Here is a 6996-nt window from a genome sequence, read left to right as displayed (position 1 = left end):
AAAAAAGAATGACCTTGAACTCTACCTGGCCTCCCTCCTGAGTGCTGGGAATAGAGGAGTGTGCCACTGTGCCCAGCAAAATCCTTTTAAGCATGTATTTAGATATTCCTTTTAAACCTGACAGGGATATTATTAGATTCCCTAATCTGCATCACCTTTGTACTCCTGACATAAACTAGCTTAGTCATCTCTCTACCCTCCACTTTAAGAAAATTGCCCAATCCAGCAGATTTTACTTTTTGCATCCAATTATTGATTCCCACCGCCACTGCTTTAATTTGGGCCATCTTGCTTCTCCCAGACTACTCTAATGGCTCCTAAACACCTTGCTCCTGGTCCTACAGCAATGCTCCTGCTCCTGGCTCTGCCTTTCAGTATGTGTATAGCACATGACTTGCTTTAAATGCATATAAAGCCATGTCAGAAAATGGCATCTTTAAAGAATGGTATCTGCACAAGACCCAATCAGTCCTGTTCTAGTACGAAGGGGGAAGGGCTCAGGAGTCCCACCCTAACTGAGGAGCCCTGGACGGCTGACGGTCACTGGAGAAGGGAGAGTCAGAGCTCTTGTAATGGTGTAGCTACTAACAAGTTGACCATGCTCCAGAGGATAGCCCTACACAGTCTATGGGTGGCATAAACTGGACTATTGGGTTATTTTTAAAAAAGAAGGGTGTGCCTGAGAGATGACTCAGTGATTAAGAGCATTGCTGCTTTTACAGAGGATCCAGGTTCAATTCCAAGCTCCCAGCTCAGAACCATCTCTAACTCCAGTCCTAGGGGATCTGATTCTCCTTCTGGTCTCTGAGGGCACCAGGCACACATGTGGTATAAAAATATACATACAGGCAAAACACATACACACACGCACACACAATTTTTTTTAATTTAAAGCTTTTTTAAAAATTAGACATAATAAAGTATGGTGTACTGGCTAGTTTTGTGTCAACTTGACACAGGCTGGAATTATCACAGAGAAAGGAGCTTCAGTTGAGGAAATGCCTCCATGAGATCCAGCTGTAAGGCATTTTCTGAATTAGTGATCAAGGGGGAAAGGCCCCTTAGGGTGGGACCATCTCTGGGCTGGTAGTCTTGAGTTCTATAAGAGAGCAGGCTGAGCAAGCCAGGGGAGGCAAGCCAGTAAGTAACATCCTTCCATGGCCTCTGCATCAGCTCCTGTTTTCTGACCTGCCTGAGTTCCAGTCCTGACTTCCTTGGTGATGAACAGCAATGTGGAAGTGTAAGCTGAATAAACCCTTTCTTCCCCAACTTGCTTCTTGGTCATGATGTTTTGTCCAGGAATAGAAACCCTGACTAAGACATATGGGGAGAGGGATGTGGAAAAGACATGGTCAAAAAATGTTGAACAAAATTCTCAAAAAATTAACCACAGTTGCTTTTAAATGGCATCTGTGGTGGTCTGAATAGGAATGACCCCCCATAGGCTGATAGATTTGGATTCTTGGTCATTAGGGAGAGGCTTTACTGGAGAGGGATTATGAGGTGTGGCCCTTTTAGAGGAAGAATGTCTTTGAGAATGGGCTTTGAGGTTTCAGAGGCCCAAGCCAGGCACAGTGGCTCTCTCTCTCTCCCTGCGGCCTTCAGATCAGGATGTAAAGCTCTCAGCTACAAGTCTGCCTATGTGCTACCATGCTTCCCCAGTCGTGAAGATAATAGACTGAACCTCTGAAGTTATAAGCCAACCCCAAGTAAATGCTTTTCATTTATGAGTGCTGCTGTGGCATGGTGTCTCTTCATAGCAAAAGAGCACAGACTGAGACAACATCTACTATTGAATACACAAGTCTCTTATAGTTTACAATTTCCTGCAAAAATTCTTACAAGTGCTTTGTCATATTTATTCCCAATTATCTTGTAATTTTTTGTTGCTATAATGAGTACACAGATTTTAGCTTTCAAGTGATGTTTTCTGTTGGTTAATAACTGTAATTATTACATTGACTTCATACAAACAACCTTATTAAACAAAAACAAATCAAAACAAAACAAAAACCAGTCTTATGTACCCTTTCTAGCCTGAAACAACCTTGTGGGCTTCAGTTTCAGTGAGAGACCCTGTCTCAAAAGCAAATTAATAAATGAGGTAGAGAACAACAGAGAAAGAAACCCTCTGCACATACACACACACACACACACACACACACACACACACATATCACATCACACACTTTAAAAGAGGCCATGTCTTACTCCTGTATCAATTAGCACAACCCTCTAAATTTCCTTGGATAAAGGAGACATTCCAGAAGGTTTGTAAGTTGACTTAAACTAGATCTTTAGAATACATATGTCTCTTAAGAAGTGAACATCTGGGAAGGGGAGATTTCTAAGTTCTGAAATAACAACTGTTATTTCCGTGGAGAAATGGACAATAAAAGGTCAAAGTAGAGCAGTAGAAGAGATGGGAATGACTTGGAAATGTTCTCGATTGATCACGTAGGACTTGGGGACAGTTGGCCATTTAATTCACAAAGATTTGACAAGAAGAAGTTCACCAAATGTGTGAGAGCTGGCTTTGTGAGGAATGTTCTGATGAGCTTGTCGCCAAGACCTGAGCTCTCTATCAGTGAGGGGATGATCCAGTGTGAGAACTGTCTTCAAAAGTAACTCAGTTCTATGGTCTTGTTTTTCCATCCTCAACCCTGCATCTTTGCATATGAGGACCTACAGAACTAAGGATCCAAGCAGCAGCACCAAGGGCAAAAGCCAATGAAAATGCTCAAGGCAGAAAGCACCTTGTTCTTTCTGAGCTCCTCTGGAAGCCCACAAGAGCAGATTAAGTCCTAACCGTCTGGTCTCGGCCACATGTGCCTTACAACGGAACTGAAACAGCGATGAGAACATTTCATTACTGTGCAGAATCAACATCATAATCTCACGTAATTTCCCAGATGCCTTCCTGTTAACTGTGTGCCTATAAACCTGCATAGGTTGTCTCACAACACTGAGTTTTAAGTGTGTATCTGCATACAGGCCTCTACTTTATGTAAATATTGCAAAGATCACATGAAGATAGTATGAGTGTATTGTGCAGTGCAGAGGATCAGACCCAGGCCCTTGAGAATATTACACATGAGCTCTACCATGGCTCCATTCTGGCCTGGCACACTAAATGCTAACCAAAATTTAACCATACTTTCCCCAGAAATGACAGTTTTAAGTGTCAGAGACAGGAATTTCATACTACAAGTTTGTCCGTTGTATTTTGCAGAGTCCTGAGACATAAGGGGTCATGAGTCCAAAACTATTTATAAATTCAATTTTTATCATTGTGGGAGTTGTGCATGGCACACATGCAGAGGTCAAGTGACAACTCTCTGAAGCCATCTACCTTCCACATGAACTCAGGCTGCTGGGCTTGAACATCAAGCAACTAGACCCACTGAACTGTTGGGTTAGCCTCAAGAACAGTCTGAAAATACTAGGGGGAACATGGAGGCAGAGCACATGTTGAGCCGTAGTGCGACATATTATTGCTGCTTTGACTGAACGACATTTGCAATCATGGGACAAGAGCAATGATGCAGCCCAGCATAGTCACATGACCCTGAAATCCCAGTACTTAGAAGGCTGAGGCAGGAGGACTGAAAGTTTAAGGCCAGCCTGGGCTAATCAGTGAAATACTGTCTCAAACCAATGCAAAAAGCAATGGCATGTACAGCTAGAACCCCTCAGCACAGAGACTGGTAGCGTCTGGTTATTTTACTCGTCCTCACTAAACATCTGCAGCTTAAAGAGCCAGGGTCATTTATCTTTGAATGTCGCTCCTTGAATACACACATCCTCTTCACATTCTTGTGGTAAAACTGCCATTCTGCATGGAGCACTTTGCCTGTACACCTAAGCGAAGGTTGTCTGCAGGAGCTGGGCACCAAGCCAATCTCTGTACACCCAGCACCATCTGTACTTTGGAGAACACTGACAGGCAGGTTGTGGCTGATCAGACTTAGCTACTTCGTAGACATTTTCTTTCTCTTTTCCTTATCTTTGTTGTTTTTGTTTTTGTTTGAGACAGGGCCTCATTCTGTAGGCTTGGCTGTCCTTAGACTCACTCATCTCCCTGTCTCTAATATCTACCCTCTGCCCTTATAACCTCTCTCCCAAAAGGAAACAAAAAACAAAAATCTGTCCCACAATATACCCCTTTGTTCACACATGTGTACATGCAAATGTTCATTTCAAAGAGACATTGATCTGATTCAAGGCGTCTGGCTTTTGCGACACCATTAATCCTTACAGGGACTCCTCTCAGATGTCCTGTTGTCGCCATGTGTCATGGAGATCCTGCAGCCTTGGATCTGTAGGACCAGCCCCCTCACAGGCTCTAGCAGCTTATAGATGGGACAGATGCTGGGTTGAGCTACTTCAAAGCCCTGGATCTGGGACTGGGTGGTATCTGAGCTATTTACCACAAACTTTCCCATGCTTCCCTCTTGCTCAGGTGAGGGGTAGGGACCAGATCTCCAGCACTGCCACAGCTAAGGACAGCTCCATCATTTTTAAGGAAATTAACACACATTAAATCTAAGTTTTAATTTCAATAAGTATTAATAATTATTTATTATAAAATTATATAATATATATTTTATACATTATCATTATGATAACTATTAATGACTAAGTACTGACAGATACTACACAGAAACGAAAGCTCTCTGAAGTGTCGTGACGTTTAAGAACTTGAAGCGATGGTGAAAGTTTGAGAACTACTATCTCTATTTTAGTTCATTCACTGTTGGAAAGCAACCTCCTCTGTTCATAGTAGACTTACAATAACATGAAGGCATTTAAACAGTTACAACCTAGAACACACAGGTAAAGCATCCATGTCATGTATCAAGCTCCAGCCTGCTATTACTGTTTAGCGATGCCTTTGTACTTTGTTAACGAGCAATGAGCCCCGGGATTTATAGTAGTTTCATTAGTATGATCTTTAAATCATATGCCAAGGATCAAAGAAGAGAAAACTCTGGGATACGATACACACACACACACACACACACACACACACACACGCACACGCACGCACACGCACACACACACACAGTATAGCATTTTTCTTCTTTTTCCCTCTAAACCCACTTCTAACTGGAGACTACAGAGATGTAAGAGCAACTCCCAGGAGACCCTAGAGAAAGCTGGGTATGTGGGCACATGCTGCCATCCCAGCACTAGAAGACAGAAGCAGGAGGCCTGATACTGAGTTTGAGGCGAGCCTGGTAAACACAATGAATTCCAGGCTATCCAGATCTTCTCTGGAGACCCTGCCGAGACACACCAACAGCAGATTCTATAGGAGAGCAAATCAATTTCGGAGTCTGCCTAGATTTTCTCAAAAACATTTCTGATTCAGTACGAGCCCTCTACTCTGCCCTAAATAAAAAGATAACCTTCCCCCAATAAACTTCCTATTTAAAGTGGATATCTCCATGCACAAAAGGTCTTCCATTATTTAATACATGGTGATAGCATGATAAATGGCTGACCTCAGAAACGACCTGGATTGGGCTGTCAAGATAACTGAGTTGGTTAACAGCACCAGATGTAGAATCCAAAATAAATTCAAGACGACCTAGCCCCTTCCCCCTCTGAAGGGACTTTCCAAACTATACAGTTTTAGTGGTCAAGATGACCAGACTAAGCCTGCAGCTGCCAAAACAAGATTAGCAGTTCCCAGAAAAATTCCCCTACCCTGCCTCACACTAAATCCCGAGAAAGACCACAAACCACCCTGACCTTGCTAGGATTCCCCGTGACGTTAATAGCTGTGACGTTATAGCTGTGACGTTAATAGATGACCCGTAAGTTCAAAATGTACTGCTGCTTTGCTGACCAGTCATAATAACCCACCATAAAAAGAGTATAAAAGTTGGGCCTGGTGGCACACACCTTTAATCCCAGCACTTGGGAGGCAGAAGCAGAGGGATCTCTGAGTTCGAGGCCAGCCTGGTCTACAGAGTGAGTTCGAGGCCAGCCTGGTCTACAGAGTGAGTTCCAGGACAGCCAGGGCTACACAGAGAAACTCTGTCTGAGTATAAAAGAGCTGTGCTTTCTGAATTCGGGGTTGACTCCTCCTGCGAGGCTGAGCAACCCCACCCGCATCGGAACAATAAACCTCTTGCCATTGCAGCGATTTGTCATCAAATTGTGGTGTGGGGGTGCTGCACACTCAATACTAAGGCCTTAGGGTCTTACGCAAACATTCTTACAAAGGACACAGATTTGATTCCCAGCCCCTCCATGGTAGCTCACAACCATCCATAACTCCAGCTCAGGAGAGAGCCGATGCCTTCCAACCAGGTGAACTGGGATGCATGCAAGCAAAACATTCCCAAAATAAAAGTAAAAAGATGATCAAACACAGGAGCTTGTTGCCTGCTGCCACGCCAGAGCCACACCCAGGGCTTGATCGCTGGGACCCACATAGCAGACAAAGAGAACAGATTTCTGTGAATCGTTCTCTGTCCATACACAAGCCCACACAGACACACACAATAAATAGATGTAACAAAAACATTTTTCAAAGAAAGATAAGGCAATAGTCTGAATTATAGACTGAGAAGATGATATTAGCACATGCCAAGGACTGTTCTTAACTGTTATTTTTTCAAGACGTGATTTCTCTGTGTAGCCCTGGCTGTCCTGGACTTACTCTGTAGACCAGGCTGGCCTCAACCTCAGAGCTCCACCTGCCTCTGCCTCCCAAGTGCTAGGATTAAGGCGTGTGCCACCACTGTGGGTTTATTCTTAACATTTTATGTAGCTTAATCTTAACAATCCCACGGCAGTGTGATTGTTATTCCCATACTGTCCTGGTATTCGCTAAGTCACCATCACATCACCTATGGAACCTGCCTTCTTACCTCCAATTATGCTGAAAAACATACAACCTACTTCAATAAAAAACTGACTGTTAGCCGGGCGTGGTGGCGCACGCCTTTAATCCCAGAACTTGGGAGGCAGAGGCAGGCGGAT

General features: G+C 43.6%; 1 protein-coding gene across 3 annotated transcripts in view; it reads right to left on the bottom strand.

Moving 5' to 3' along the window:
- Nucleotides 1-6996, bottom strand: part of Ascc1 (activating signal cointegrator 1 complex subunit 1) — a 93571-nt gene that overhangs the window by 41989 nt on the left and 44586 nt on the right. The window lies entirely within an intron of this gene.

Source organism: Mus caroli, chromosome 10 (assembly GCF_900094665.2).
Source record: "Mus caroli chromosome 10, CAROLI_EIJ_v1.1, whole genome shotgun sequence".
Classification (NCBI taxonomy): domain Eukaryota; kingdom Metazoa; phylum Chordata; class Mammalia; order Rodentia; family Muridae; genus Mus; species Mus caroli.
The sequence above is the reverse complement of the archived record's forward strand: the minus strand, read 5'-3'. Positions and strand labels throughout refer to the sequence as shown.